Here is a 16844-nt window from a genome sequence, read left to right as displayed (position 1 = left end):
TTTGCAAATCCCCGTGTCATTTCATGGGTGCCGTATTCCTGTGGTTTTTGTTGAATTTCTGCAGCTCCCCTGGCTGCTGCTTCATACGATACTGCCATGCTGAAAGCCTTATCTAGCGTCAGCTCTTTTTCTGAGAGTAACTTCTTCTGTGTTCCTTCACTCAGGAGTCCACAGACAAATTTGTCCCGTAGGGTATCTGCCAGTCCTGCTCCGAACTGGCAGTGCTTTGATAGCTTGCATCGTTCCATAAGATACTCAGCATTGCTCTCATCTTTGTGCTGAGTTCTCCTGTGGAATTTAAATCTTTCTGCTATCAACAGCGGTGCAGGTTTTAAGTGTTCCTGTACAACAGCAACAATTTCGTTAAAACTCTTCACCTTCGGTTTGGCTGGAGTAATCAGATCCCGCAATAGGCCGTACTTTCTAGCGCCCATTAAGTTTAGCAATATCGATGCCTTTTTCCCCTCCGCTATTTCGTTTGCCTCGAAATATACCTCGACTCTTTCCACATACATGGTCCAGTCCTCTAATGTATTATCAAAAGCAGTGATACAGCCAGTCTTCGGCATCTTGCAAATCTAAAATGGCACCTCCCGCACTTTGCCTTCTTCCCCGATTTAACAAAATGGCGCCTCCCGCGCTTTGTCTTCTTCCCCGCTGTTGTTAGCGCTGCTTTCCACGGTTTCTTGCGCGTTAAATATTGATTCTTTTTCTTTTATTATTTTCCCATCGTGGAGCGGACCCTCTGGGACACTTCCCTCCCTCTTCTTAGGTCCGAACGCTGCCCGGCTTCGAAACACCGGCCGCGCCCTGTGTGCTCCACCCTCTCTCTCTCTCTTTGCATCCCATCCTCGTCGCCAGTGTTAAGTCCGTGAATGATTGAGACACGGACTAGCAGGAGTGAAAACAAACAGATCTTTTACTGGTGGAAGTCAATAACGAAACTAAACAACAGAGGCTCTCTAGCACCTTTTATACAGGGGTGGTCACTGCCGGTACTGCAGTCTGAGACCAGTTATTCTCTTAAAGGTACATACACAACAGGCACCCCATCCACCACCTTAAACATTCACTCCCTCCACCACCGACATACCGTGGCTGCAGTGTGTACCATCTACAAGATGCACTGCAGCAACTCGCCAAGACTTCCTCGGCAGCACATCCCAAACCCGCGATCTCATCCACCTAGAAGGACAAGGGCAGCGGGTGCACGGGAACACCACCACCCCCAAGTTCCTCTCCAAGTCACACACCATCCTGACTTAGAAGTATATCGTCGATCCTTCATCGTCACTGGGTCAAAATGCTGGAACTCCCAACCTAACAGTACTGTGGGAGTACCTTCACCACACGGACTGCAGCAGTTCAAGGAGGTGGCTCACCACCACCTTCTCAAGGGCAATTAGGGATGGGCAATAAATGCTGGCCTTGCCAGCGATGTCCACATCGCATAAACAAATTTTAAAAAAATAGACATAATATTAAATAACCTTTCAGTTCCCTGAGAAACAATCTCACGTTTTTCTTCCACTACTCAATTCCTCAATAAAGTATGATGACTTTCACTAATGTCAAAGAAGTCACTTGACTAGCAACCTTCCTTCATTTAAATACAAAGCTACTGTGACTTTGCTGAATACAATGGTGAAGAACTACAATCATTCCAACTTGTGATACATGTCCCTTTAGATAAGGTTATAATTTTCTGCCATAACACAACACATAGATATCCACATAAAGAAATTCATTGTGGCACGCACTACTCACTGTATTATGCAAAGAGTCTTGTCACCTACAGCCATTTTGCTATGGAAATCCTTTGCAACCATTACAATATGCAGTTGATTGAATAGGCAGAAATTATTTTCAGTAAATTTCCAGATAAATGCAAATAAACCATATCATTCTTTGAATAATTTTTAATTTTAAATGTCGGTGCAAAAATACTTCTGCGCTATTTAAAATATATTTGTGCCCTTTCACATGCCTGGATTATCAATGTTGTTTCTTACCATTTTTAATCATATCCAGTACCTCTGGTGATCCCTTAGGATTCAGTTAATTAATTCAGACAAGCCACTAGAAGTCACATGATCATGCTAGTGGCATCACAGAGTGTGCTAAAAATCTTAAAACATTATATATAGTCGACAGCAGTACATGGCATTGAAAAAAAACATGATAAAATGAATATGGCGTAGATCATTTAGTTTATTATCTATTATTCTTTGTATGAAACTTGTTAAGATTCAGGTTAAACAGCTAAGGGAGTCTGTGGTTAGAGCTGATGTTCCTGTCAATACATTTCCAGTGCTTGTTCTTTGTTGTACGTCACTCCAAAACATTTGTAATACAGATTATTTTTCAGAAAGTGCTTTACGTCAATCATATTATGTTTATCAGCAGTTATGTTTATCAGCAGTTGTACAACAATAACTTACATTTATATAGCGCCTTTAATGTAGTAGAACGTCCCAAGGCGCTTCACTGGTGTATAACCAGACAACATTTAACACCGAGTCACGTAAAGAGATATTAGGACAGGTGACTAAAGGTTGGTCAATGAGGTAGGGTTTAAGGAGCAACTTAAAGGAGGAGAGAGAGGGAGAGGTGGAGAGGCTTAGGGAGGGAATTCCAGAGCTTAGGACCTAGGCAGCTGAAGGCACGGCCGCCAAAGGTGGGGTGAAGGAAATCGAGATGCTAAAGAGGCCAGAATTGGAGGAGCGCAGAGATCTCGGAGGGTTGTAGGGCCAGAGGAAATTACAGAGGTAGGGAGGGGTGAGGCCATGGAGGAATTTGAACACCAGGATGAGAATTTTAAAATCGAGGTGTTGCCAGACCGGGAGCCAATGTAGGTCAGCGAGTTATAACATGCTTCTGTTTACAAGTTCCTTCCTCAGTTCAGCAAATCCAAACATTCACTAATACGATAGCACTGTTTGTTTCATCTCTTTAGCTGTGAAGCAGTGCATTTTTGCTGTTACCTCCTACTCCTCCTTGCCGCCTACTAATCAAAGCTTCTGAATAATTCACAACTGTCTGGATTCTCAGTGGGTTCAATTAGTGCACAATGACGTAATGTAGGAAGAGCCACTGTTCCTGGTGATTTCACAGGGCACAGCTAAGCCACAGTAACTTTTTACATCCATCTACTTACCTTGTCGAGTTGCTTTGTTTTGTACTCTCCTGCTCCTAAATGCCAGGATCACTTAGCATCCTGGCATTCTATTAAGCTATTTTTAAAAATAGATTGTGTGAGCAAGGCTGCAATGTACTCAAGGTGCTGGAAGTGTGCAGAAATAAGATTGCCAGAAGGGGAAAAATCGCAAAGATGTCTTACAGCAGAGATTTATAATTGCATTAAAATACTTCTGATAAGAACGTCATTATAAGTCAGATTCTATTCTTCAGGGGGGCTCGTAGGTGCTGAAAGAAATCTTGTCAAGGTGAATGATAGACTCTGGGGTTGAGGGGATTTAGCTGCGGGCAAGATTGGTTATTTAACTAATAATATCTGTACTATTGGGACATAGTAACAGCTGGTCACCTCCTACAGGATATGTGTAGTGAAACCAATTCAAGGGGCCTTTGATAAATATTCCACTAAACTCTATGGCGACAATAAAACATTATTGGCTAGTATATTTTATATATATAATGGCCCTGAAATTAGGATCGGGAGCTTGCCGCGCGTGCAAGCCCCCGATGTGCACTTACCCGGCGCGCTGACATTTGAATCGTGGCCCGCATTGCATTTCCTCTCACTGGCCCGCTTGAGGTCCTGCCATGCTGCGCGTGCGTGACCCAGCGGCGTACTTAGTGCGATGAGCCGGCTGGGATCACATGAGCACAGGGCAACCAATGGGAAGTTGCAAAAGTTCATTCATGAGTTTGACAGTAAGAGCTGTCAAACTCATGAAAACTCCTGGCCCCAAAACACTACTTAAACTTGAAAGAAAATTAAAAAAAACATTGCACTACTTAAATGAACCATAAATAAATGTAAAAAACTATTTTAAACAATAATTTTAAAATTTGAAAAAAATTATTATGTAAAAAATCAGGGGCTAAAACTAAACTTACCTTACTGTAAATTCTTTAAAAATAATAAACCTGTGGAATTTTTTTTAATAAATTGTACTAATAGACCACTTACCTGTGAAACTAAGTACTTACGTGTGGTTTTTCAATCCGTAAAAACCGGAGGCCTTTACACATGCGCAACTCTCTAAAAATAAAGGAAATCCAAGTCGCACACGCAGACTCCTGCGCGCACGTGTTCAGCCTCTAACCCCTTAGGTCAGAGGAGAGGAAATGCCGGTTTTCTCCGCATGCGCTGTGCATGCTGAAAACCGGCAATTCCTCCGGGCACACGCGTGAGTACCCCGTCCGTACTCACGCGTTGGGAGAGGAATTACTGGGCCAATATTTTTCTTCACTGAGCACTGTTAAAATGGAAGGCTTTTGTCACATATCTTAGTCTTATCGATACTGCGAGGTATGCGGAAGAAATTGGTTTGCGTTGCGCCCATTTTCCATAAAACGGGCGCAAAGAATACCAATTTATCAGCGGGATCGCCTGTACCCAATCAGTGTACTCACTGGTCCCACTGCTAACTTTGTGGGGCTCATTTTTTCGGCTTTCTGGACAGTCATCTAAAACAAGTGTTAGGCCCCTTGAATATGTCAATGAGGAGACAATTGCCTGTTAAAGGAGCCCCCTACCAAATTAGTTACCGTTGAGACTTGGCCCTGCCCCTCTCAGGATTCTTTAGCCACTCCTGAGGCCGCCACCTAAAGGTGAGTTCTTTTAATTTTTTTTGAACTCCTTTCTATGGAGCCAGGAGGAGCAGGAGTGCTCTCCCCCACTCCACAGTCCTAGTGATTGGGACCGGGCCTCACTTCTGGAACAGCAGGCGAGTTTCCAACTCACACCGTTACTCACCTGCTGAAAACCTGGTCAGTGTTAAAATCAGGCCCATATTTCTGTTCTGCTATTAGATGTGGATGAATGGTAAGAACATAAGAAATAGGAGCAGGAGTAGGCCATTCTGCCCTTTGAGCCTGCTCCGCCATTCAGTAAGATCATGGCTGATCTTCTACCTCAGCTCCACCTTCCTGCACTATCCCCATAGCCCTTGGTTCCCTTAGTAGCCAAAAATCTATCGATCTCTGTCTTGAATACACTCAATGACTGAGCATCCACAGCCCTCTGGGGTAGAGAATTCCAAAGATTCACAACCCTTTGAATGAAGAAATTTCTCCTCATCTCAGTCCTAAATGACCGACCCCCCCTACTGTTATTGAGGATTCAGCTATTTTTGAAATGCCTACCCTAATATTTAAATAAGAATGATGTCACAAGGCGCCAGAAGTGTGAATCTGCAGAAACCTCACTTACCCAGAATTCTTAGTTGTGACAAACATGTCTTAACAACATTGGTAGGCCAACTAAGTTAGTAAAAAAGAACACTCACCGACTGAATCAGAAAGAAGTTGAATACGCTGACAGTAACTATGTGCAAATCATAAACAATGAAATGATTGAAATGGTTTGATCACCGAAGTTGTGTCTGCATTTAAAAAATCAAAGAATGCAACATTTATGTTTTTCACTTTATATGACTTTCAGTTAGCATATTAAGTTGCATTTGCAAATTTTCATATTAGCATACACTTTAATAGGTGCTAGTTACTTTCACGTTCAAACATATTTGAATTTCACACCTTTATATGGGGTATAAAGTCTGACAGTGAAAGAAGCAAAATTAAGTGTAGGTGAAAATTAATCTCTTCACAGTGCTGGATGTGTCATAAGTGCCAAATTAGAATGGCTTCTATTCAGAGAACAACACTGTCAGCAGATTGTGACAAAACACGCATTAGCAGTTCTTGTTTTCTTTTCTTTACATAGAACTTTAAAGTAAGGCAGAACACAATTTCACGCAGCTACATTTTGCATCAAAGAAAACCGTCAATCATGGACCTTGACTTATTATTGTAGCTATCAAAACACTGGGAAATCCAATTTGGAAGATGCCATGTCCCAAGCAGGCAAATTGACAAGGTCTCGATATATCAGTCGGCTGTGCAAATCATGCAAGATTTACAGTTGATACGTGCTGAGTCCTGGAAGGGACATAAATAAAAGTAACAGGCACTGTTTCTCCAGGACAGCAAATTGCTTTCGCTATCTGAGGTGTGTCCAGCCCAGTTATTACAAGACTCTGCATTGCACAAACGCCCTGAAAGGATTTGTATGCAAATCCCTCACAGGGGTATCATTTGGGAATTTATTAGAGGGATCTCCTGATCAGATACAATAATTTCAGCAGAAGACACCGCGGTGTAAACCCATTGCTAGATATGTAAATGGGGTTTCCCCTGATACTCTGCCAAAGTTACAGTGGCCAATCAGGAGAACCCTCGAGAAATTCCTGCTGCAGGACACAAAGATCATAGAATTGAACCACATTGTGAGCATGTTGAAGAAGTTGACTCTGGTGCAGGTTAAGGATGAGACAGACTACGGAAGGAAGAGTGATCAGGAAAGATGGGAATGCTGGGGAGAACTGCATCAAGGAGTGGAAGTAAAAACAGAAAATGCTGGAAATACTCAGCAGGTCAGGCAGCATCTGTGGAGATAGAAACAGAGTTAATGTTTCAGGTCATGACCTCCATATGCTTATGGAGGGAGTCATAGCACATTTCCCTTCCCATGGGCAGAAGAAACCTCCCCAGGAGATCAACACAGTCTGGTTGCACGTTGCATAGGAGGACTCAAGCAAGGCTGTCGTCAGGAGTCCTTGGCTGCAGTGGCGCCAACCTTTCAATGATCTCAGTAGAAACATAGAAGATAGGAGCAGGAGTAGGCCATTCGGCCCTTCGAGCCTGCTCCGCCATTCAATGAGATCATGGCTGATCATTCAAATTCAGTACCCTGTCCCTGCCTTCTCCCCATATCCCTTGATCCCTTTAGCCTTAAGAAATATATTCAACTCTTTCTTGAATATATTTAATGAACTGGCCTCCACCGCCCTCTGTGGCAGAGAATTCCACAGGTTCACCACTCTCTGGGTGAAGAAATTCCTCCTCATTTCAGTCCTAAATGGCTTACCCCTTAACCTTAGACTATGACCCCTGGTTCTGGACACCCCAGCCATCAGAAACATCCTTCCTGCATCTAGTCTGTCCAGGCCTGACAGAATTTTATAGGTTTCGATGAGATCCCCTCTCAATCTTCTAAACTCCAGTGAGTATAAGCCCAATCGACACAATCTCTACTCATACGTCATTCCTGCCATCCCAGGTATCAGCCTGGTGAATCTTCGCTGCACTCCTTCCATGGCAAGAACGTCCTTCCTCAGGTAAGGCGACCAAAACTGCACACAATACTCAAGGTGCGGTCTCACCAAGGCCCTGTACAACTGCAGCAAGATATCCTTGTTCCTGTACTCGAACCTTCTTGCTACGAAGGCCAACATACCATTTGCCTTCTTAACCGCCTGCTGCACCTGCATGCTTACCTTCAGCGACTGGTGCACAAGAACACCCAGGTCTCTTTGCACTTCCCCTTCTCCCAATCTATTGCCATTCAAATAATAATCTGCCTTCCTGTTTTTGCCACCAAAGTGGATAACCTCACATTTATCCACATGATAGTGCATTTGCCATGTTTCTGCCCAATCACCCAACCTGTCCAAATCGTACTGGAGTTTCACGACGTCCTCCTCACAGCATACCTTCCCACCCAGCTTTGTGTCGTCTGCAAATTTGGAGATATTACATCCAATTCCCTCGTCCAGATCATTCATATATAGTGAACAGCTGGGGTCCTAGGACCGATCCTTGCGGTACCCCACTAGTCACTGCTTGCCACTCGGAAAATGACCCGTTTATTCCAACTCTTTGCTTTCTGTCCGCCAACCAGTTCTCTATCCAAGTCAATACCTTGCCCCCAATCCCATGTGCCTTAATATTGCATGCTAATCTCTTATGTGGGACCTTATCGAAAGCCTTCTGAAAGTCCAAATACACCACCACACTGGTTCTCCCTTATCTATTTTACCAGTTACATCCTCAAAAAATTCCAGTAGATTAGTCAAGCATGATTTACCTTTTGTAAATCCATGTTGACTTTGTCCGATCCTGTCACTGCTTTCCAAGTGCTCTGCTATTACATCTTTTATAATGGACTCTAGCATTTTCCCCACTACCGATGTCAGGCTTACCGGTCTATAATTCCCCGCTTTTTCTCTACCACCTTTTTTGAATAGTGGGGTAACTTTAGCTACCCTCCAATCCATGGGTACTGTTCCAGAGTCTATCGAGTTCTGGAAGATGACCAGCAATGCATCTACTATTTCTAGGGCCACTTCCTTAAGTATCCTGGGATGTAGATTATCAGGCCCTGGGGATTTATCGGCCTTCAGTCCCATCAATTTTCCTAACACCATTTCCCTACAAATACTGATTTCTTTCAGTTCCACCCTTTCATCAGACCCTATGTTCCCCAGCATCTCTGGGAGGTTATTTGTGTCCTCCTCTGTGAAGACAGAAACAAAATATGTATTCAGTTGGATCAGCCATTTCTTTGTTCCCCATTATAAATTCCCCTGATTCTGACTGCAAGGGACCTACGCTTGACTTCACCAATCTTTTTCTCTTCACATATCTATAAAAGCTTTTACACTCAGTTTTTATATTCCCTGCAAGCTTACTCACATAATCTATTTTCCCTTTCTTAAGTAATCCCTTTGACCTCCTTTGTTGAACCCTAAACTGCTCCTAGTATGTCCGTTTGTAATTGAGACACGGACTGCAGGAGCTGGTTACAACAGGTGTTTACTGAGTGGAGACAAAACTGGAACTACTATGCAAAGTTACTACACAGGCTTATATACAGGGGTGGTCACTACTGGTACTGCAGTATACAGGGGCTGCAGAATATAGTTCCTTCTGCAAAGTACATACACTACAGCTCCCAATCCTCAGGATTATTGCTTTTTCTGGCCAATTTATATGTCCTCTCCTTGGATCTTATGCTATCCCTAATTTCCCTTGTTAGCCATGGTTGAGTCACCTTTTTTGTTTTATTTTTATACCAAACTGTAGATCACGAAATGTTACTGCAAAGCCACATTCAAACTCACCCTGCTGTGCCACTCATCACATCTCCATCACTCTGCCTTCCCTACCCTACTCCTGCACATCCTTACTCACACCAACTTACCTTGCACCTCCACCCATCCCTCTCTATCTACATTATCACTTCCCCATCTCACTAGCCGCCCCTCACACTCACCCTCATCCTACTGCAAACATACCAACTAACAACACACAAGGGTAGGCACTTGAGAGGTTTAGCTAATATTCATGTGAGGTTTCTGGTAATGTGTTGTCATACATTGAAGTCTATATTTTCAACACTTCATCTTATTGGACAGATCTATGCGCACCTTGAGAAGTGTCTTAGTGAGTTCCAGTGAATGTTACATAAGAACATAAGAACATAAGAAATAGGAGCAGGAGTAGGCCAATCGGCCCCTCGAGCCTGCTCCGCCATTCAATAAGATCATGGCTGATCTGATCCTAACCGCCAATCCACTATCACAGAACCATCTCCTGAATCTAAAAGAATTAGACACACGAAATAGGAGCAGGATCAGGCTATACGGCCCCTGGGCCCGCTCCGCTACCCACAGGGCCATGACCGATCCAAACCTAGACTCATGTCCAAATTCCTGCCTGCTCCCCATAACCCTTAATTCCCTTTACTTCTAGGAAACTGTCTATTTCTGTTTTAAATTTATGTAATGATGTAGCTTCTACAGCTTTTTGGGTCAGCATATTCCATGGACCTACCACCCTCTGAGTGAAGTAGTTCCTCCTCATCTCAGTTTTGAAAGAGCAGCCTCTTATTCTAAGACTATGCCCCCTAGTTCTAGTTTCACCCATCATCAGGAACATCCTCCCCGCATCCACCCGATCCAACCCCTTCACAATCTTATATGTTTCAATAAGATCGCCTCTCATTCTTCTGAACTCCAATGAGTAGAGTCCCAATCTACTCAACCTCTCCTCATATGTCCATCCCCTCATCCCCGGGATTAACCGAGTGAACCTTCTTTGTACTGACTCGAGAGCAAGTATGTCCTTTCTTAAGTATGGACACCAAAACTGTACGCAGTATTCCAGGTGCAGTCTCACCAATACCTTGTACAACTGAAGCAATACCTCCCTATTTTTATATTCTATCCCCCTAGCAATGAAAGCCAACATTCCATTGGCCTTCTTAATCACTTGCTGCACCTGCATACTAACCTTTTGAGTTTCGTGCACCAGGACCCCCAGATCCCTTTGAACTTCAGTACTTTCCAGCTTCTTGCCATTAAGATAATAACTTGCTCTACGATTTTTCCTGCCAAAGTGCATAACCTCACACTTTCCAGTATTGTATTCCATCTGCCAAATCTCTGCCCACTTACTTAGCCTGTCTATGTCCCCTTGAAGGTTTTTTATGTCCTCCTCACTCACTACTTTCCCTCCCATCTTAGTATCATCTGCAAACTTTGATATGTTACACTCGGTCCCCTCCTCCAAATCGTTAATATAGATTGTAAAGAGTTGGGGACCCAGCACTGACCCCTGCGGAACACCACTAGTTACTGATTGCCAGTCTGAGAATGAACCATTCATCCCAACTCTCTGCCTTCTGTTAGATAGCCAATCCTCTATCCATGCCAGAATATTACCCCCAATCCTGTGATTTTTTATCTTAAGCAATAATCTTCTGTGTGGCACCTTGTCAAATGCCATTTGGAAGTCTAAATACACTACGTCCACTGGTTCCCCTTTATCCACCCTATATGTTACTTCCTCAAAGAACTCCAGCAAATTTGTCAAACATGACTTCCCCTTCATAAAACCATGCTGACTTTGTCCTATTAAATTATGATTATCCAAATGTCCTGTTACTGTCTCCTTAATAATGGACTCCAAAATTTTACCTACCACAGATGTTAGGCTAACCGGTCTATAGTTTCCAGCCTTCTGTCTACTGCCCTTTTTAAATAAGGGTGTTACATTAGCAGTTTTCCAGTCTGCCGGGACCTTTGCCGAGTCCAGGGAGTTTTGGAAAATTATTACCAATGCATCCACAATCCCTACCGCCACTTCCCTCAAGACCCTAGGGTGTAAGCCATCAGGTCCAGGTGATTTATCTGCCTTGAGTCCCATTATTTTACCGAGTACCACTTCCTTAGTGATTTTGATCATGTTTAGCTCCTCCCCCCCTTTAGCCCCCTGTTTGTCCAGTGTTGGGATATTCTTAGTGTCTTCTACTGTAAAGACTGATACAAAATATTCATTCAGTGTTTTTGCCATCTCCATATTTCCCACCATTAATTTCCCAGTCTCATCCTCTAAGGGACCAACATTTACTTTAGCCACCCTTTTTCTTTTTATATAACTATAAAAACTCTTACTATCTGTTTTTATATTTTTTGCTAATTTACTTTCATAATCTATCTTCCCTTTCTTAATCAATCTTTTTGTTATTTTTTGCTGTCTTTTAAAGTTTTCCCAATCCTCTATCCTCCCACTAGATTTGGCTACCTTATATGCCCTTGTTTTTAGTCGAATACTATCCTTAATTTCTTTACTTAGCCACGGATGGCTGTCTTTTCTTTTACACCCTTTTCTTTTCAGTGGAATATATATTTTTTGGAAGTTGTAAAATAACTCCTTAAATGTACACCACTGATCATGTATCGTCTTACCCTTTAATCTATTTTCCCAATCCACTCTACTCAATTCCGCTCTCATACCTTCATAGTCTCCTTTATTCAAGCTCAGCACGCTTGTTTGAGATCCAACCTTCTCACCCTCTAATTGAATATGGAATTCAACCATGTTATGGTCACTCATTCCAAGTGGATCTTTTACTAGGACATTTTTAATTAATCCTGTCTCGTTACACAGGACCAGATCTAAGGTTGCTTGCCCCCTGGTCAGTTCAGTTACATACTGCTCAAGGAACCCATCCCTAATACACTCAATGAACTCATCCTCAAGGCAGCCCTGCCCAATTTGATTTGTCCAATTAATATGATAGTTAAAATCCCCCATAATTATAGATGTTCCCTTATTACAAGCCTCAACTATTTCCTGATTGATACTCCGTCCAACAGACATAATTCCCCCCCCCCCTGCCCCCCTCCACCCCCTACTATTGTGATGAGTGTGAATGGAATGGCTTGGCCATTATAGGGATGCTTTATGGTGCTGGTGTGGGATGGTGTCAACCTGGCACATCATGTGGCAGCCAGGGTGTACAGCGTCAAGTGAAGTAAATCTGGCCATGGTGATGCCATCGCTGGCCTCCCGGGCAGCAATGTTGTCAGGTGCTGATGCCCTGTGTCCTGTGCAGCATCAGGTGATGGCAGAGAGGGTTGGTGTTGTTGTTGATGATGTTGCTGGTGATGTTGCTGTGCCTGGTGATGTTTGTGATGGGGCTGATCGTGGAAGGTTTCAGAGGACCAAGGTGTGATTTTTTTCAAGGGCACCAATGTTGCTGGAATAGATGGCAGCTGCAGTTGAGATGACAGAAGCGATCTGTCAATGGTGAGAGAGCTTGTTCCAGTGAGGTGCCACTGGAAAGAGAGTTGGCTCGAAACACTTGCAAGCTAAAGAAAGCTCAATCTTACAACTGCAGTAACCAACAGTTTCTGAGCTCTGAAACTGAGCAGCTGCAACATGGTATCCTTTATACCACTTCTGCAGCTGTCAGGTTATCAGATAAATCAAAGCAGACTCAACTCACAACAGGGTGAGCTGGTGTACTCCCCGTGTAGCGGGTAACCTGGGGGGGGAGCACGTGAATTTACAAGGTAGGCTCAAAATAGCATTAAATTGACTGTTAACAAGCCATTTAATGATCTAAATTGTCTCCCAAATTGTCTGCGTAGACAGACCCGACACCTGGGAGACTCGCATGGAGGTGGGTTAACAGCGGGTTTCCTACCCGCTGTCAATCTTTGCTATTTTGACAGCAGACCCGCCTCTAAACCCGTACTCTGAGCGCCGGCCACATTCAGCCCTGGGCTGAATTTTGCCAGCACTCAGAGTGCAGGTTTGAATGCGGGCAACAAGGGAGGAAATGCAAGTAGCAGCAGAGAAAAAAAAGAGTTTTCCTGAACTACAGATATTCGGGTTAATTTAAACACCAACAGAAGAATAAGCATACAGATAGAATAAAAACTGTAAAATAAACAATTAGATTGGGTGACCGCTTTGTGGAACACCTCTGTTCAGTCCGCAAGTGTGACCCCGAGCTTCCAGTCGCCTGTCACTTTAATTCTCCCCTCCACTCCCACTCTGACCTCTCCATCCTCGGCCTCTTACACTGTTCCAATGAAGCTCAACGTAAGCTCGAGGAACAGCACCTCATCTTTTGATTCGGCACTTTACAGCCTTCTGGACTCAACATAGAGTTCAACAATTTCAGACCATAACCTCGGCCCCTATATTTTTTTTTCCCCCTTGTCTTCTCAGATGGCAGCTGTTGATGATTCTGCCATCGCCATTCACACCTCATCTAGAGTCATCTTTTGTTTCTTAACTTGTCCCATTACCTCTCTTGCCTTGCACCATCATCCCTTTTGTCAGTCAATCTCTCCTGCCTTCCAGCCTGTCACAGACCTTCCCTTTGTTCTTTCCTTCCCTCCTCCCTGCCCCTGCTTAACAATCTCTCCTCCCTAACCTTTTCCAGCTCTGACGAAGGGTCCTCGACCTGAAACGTTAACTCTGTTTCCCTCTCCTCGATGCTGCCGGACCTGATGAGTGTTTCCAGCATTTTCTGTTGTTATTTCAGATTTCCAGCATCTGCAGTATTTTGCTATTGAAAATAAACAATTAGACTGGCAAAAATAGACAATGAGATTGGGATTGCAGGGAACATAAAAAACTAGATAAAAGGCTCCTATAAAGTACATCTGCTGTAAAGAGAATCAAGAGCCTCTATTTTAATGGGGTGGGGGGTGGGGTGGGGCGGCTGATGGTGGGCATGGGTACAGTGCCCATGAGCTCCGAAGCGTACAAGGAACCAGCGGAGTCCAGGAACGTGGAGGCCAGGCCAATCTTGACAGCCGGGCTCCACTTACATAGATTCTCCCAGAGTCCTGCCCAAACCCAGCCAGACCTACTACTTGTTCGGTGGCAGGAGGCCACAGCTGGGAACCAGTGGGATTGTCCTCCAGTTGCAGGGGGTGGGTGCTTTGGAGGTAAATGGAGGGCTTGTAACCGTGATTGGGGGAGCTTTCTGGCCACGATCGAGAGGGGCTATCTTGCCATGATCATGGGGTGGGGGAGCCTGGGACAATGGGCATGGCTTCCTTGTGAGTACTCATGCCCCTCCTGGATCACAAGGAAACCTAAAATAATTGTTTTCAAACTTACCTGCTGGGCCTCTTCTGGCCAATGAATCGGCTTCCAGTTTGTCTGGCCTTATAGGGAAGTCGTCACTGCTGCTCCACTCAGGTCTCTGGCTAATATTGCAGTCGGATCTCCATGACATAATTGGGCCCGATCTGCATATTTAAAGAAGGACCCCACTTTCTTGTTGTGGGTGTCCCACTCACATGCTCAAAAGACCAGGTTACGATCAGGACATGGCGGGAAGACAGAAGTGGTATGTTTTAAACTGCACAATGTAGGAATTGCAAACTCAATTTATACAACTGAGTAAGTGACTGGCCTCATTTTAACTGTCCTCCCCCCCTACCCAGTTTCTGCCAGGCTGTTGGGAGGAGGGGCGTGGTAGTTAAAATCAAGGCCAAGGAAGCAGGCGCTGATTGGGCAACTAAAAAATGGCAGCTATCCTGAACAATTTTGTTTGTATCCGTGTTCACTAAATAAGCAACTGAAGTGAGAATTGATTTTCCAAGAAACCGTAAGTATCGTGATAATTACCGATAAGGACCTGCCAAAAAAACTGAAGGCACGAAAGGCGTATCAGGGCTCGGGACAGGACACCTTTCAAACTAAAGTACTTAAAGAAATTGGTCATGATTTGATGGAGGATTTTAGGAAATCATTAGAACTGGGTAAGAAAGAACGTGCATTTTTATAGCGTTTTTCATCACTTCAGGACGTCCCAGACCGCTTCACAGCTAATTTATTACTTTTGAACTGTAGTCACTCAGGTAATGTAGGAAACCATATTGTACCAAAGGATTAGAGAGAAGGGAACATAACACCTATCTTTAAAAAAAGGGAAAAATTACTATCTTGGAAATTGCAGGCCAGTGAACCTAACATCTATCATGGGTAAAATGAAGAAGGCCATCATGAAACACCCAGAGGAGTATGAAGTCATCAAGGCAAGTCTGTATGGCTTTATGAGGGGAGATCATGCTCGATGAACCTGTTAGAATTCTTTGAGGAGGTATTGAAACTTGGGGATAAAGTGAAATCCATGATGAATGTTTATCTAAAAGTCAGCAAGGTTTTTGATACAATCTCACAGAGGAGATTGGTCCATAAATCAGGAAAGCATAGAATGGGTGGGCAGTTATTGAACTGGATGCATAAAAACAGGCAGAGGAAGGTGTGTATGGAACTGTGTCAGGGATGCAAAAAGTGGGGGTGTCAGTGCCGGGACATTTGCTATTCAAATTGTATATTCATGATTTAGAAGTCGGGTCAAAACTTTGAAAATTTGCCCATGTCATTAGTATTGGGAAGGGATCAAAAACAGGCTGATCAGTTGTAGAAGGATCTAGATAGTTTGGGAAATCATGCTGATAAATGCCTAACTGAATTCAATGTCAACAGTGTAAAGTAATGAGACTAGGGAAGGAGAATAAATATTGGACCTATCAACTGCATGTTGCTCCTGGTCCCATAAATATCCTGCCTCCTGCTGCTGGCCACTGGATAGCCTCGCCCCTCTTCCCGCTCTTCTCCCCCCACCCCCCCCACACAGTGCACTTGCTCTCTCCCTTTCCTGCTGACTTCCGGCTCGGCTCACCCATAGGGCCATCAGATATCCTGCCCTCCACTTTGGCAAGCAGCCCAATAGCGCTTATTGAGCACTGGGTTCATGTACGAACGTGAATTGGGTCTGTGGTGGAACCGTTGGTCAGGATCACGGCTTGCATGTCGTCATGAAGCAGGCGGAGGATGGTAACAAACTTTTGAGGGCAGCCAAATTTGAGGAGGACACTCCATAATCCCTCACGGTTGACAGTGTCGAAGGCCTTTGTGAGATAAAAGAAGGCCATGTACAGCGGTCGGTGCTGTTCCCTACATTTCTCTTGTAATTGACGTGCGGTGAAGATCATGTCCATTGTGCCCCTTAGTGGGCGGAATCCGCATTGCGACTCTGGGAGGAGATCTTCGGCCACTGGGAGAAGGCGATTGAGGAGGATTCTTGCGATGACAGGATAGGCGCACCAACATCAGTGTTCTTGCTCAGGCCAACATCCCCAGCATCGAAGCTTGGACCGCGCTCAATCAGCTCCGATGGACAGGTCACATTGTCCGCATGCCCGATACGAGACTCCCAAAACAAGCGCTCTACTCGGAGCTCCGGCACGCCAAGAGAGCCCCAGGTGGGCAGAGGAAATGCTTCAAGGACACCCTCAAAGCCTCCTTGAAAAAGTGTAACATACCCACCGACACCTGGGAATCCCTGGCCCAAGACCGCACAAAGTGGAGGAGAAGCATCCGGGAAGGCGCCGAACACCTCGAGTTTCTTCGCCGGGAACAAGCGGAAGCCGAGCACAGGCAACACAAGGAGCGCACGTCAACCCAAGCACCCCACCCACCCGCCCCTTCAACCA

The sequence above is a fragment of the Somniosus microcephalus genome, chromosome 15 (genome assembly GCF_052327205.1).
Source record: "Somniosus microcephalus isolate GS21.2 chromosome 15, FLI_Smic_1.0, whole genome shotgun sequence".
Taxonomy (NCBI): domain Eukaryota; kingdom Metazoa; phylum Chordata; class Chondrichthyes; order Squaliformes; family Somniosidae; genus Somniosus; species Somniosus microcephalus.
The sequence above is the reverse complement of the archived record's forward strand: the minus strand, read 5'-3'. Positions refer to the sequence as shown.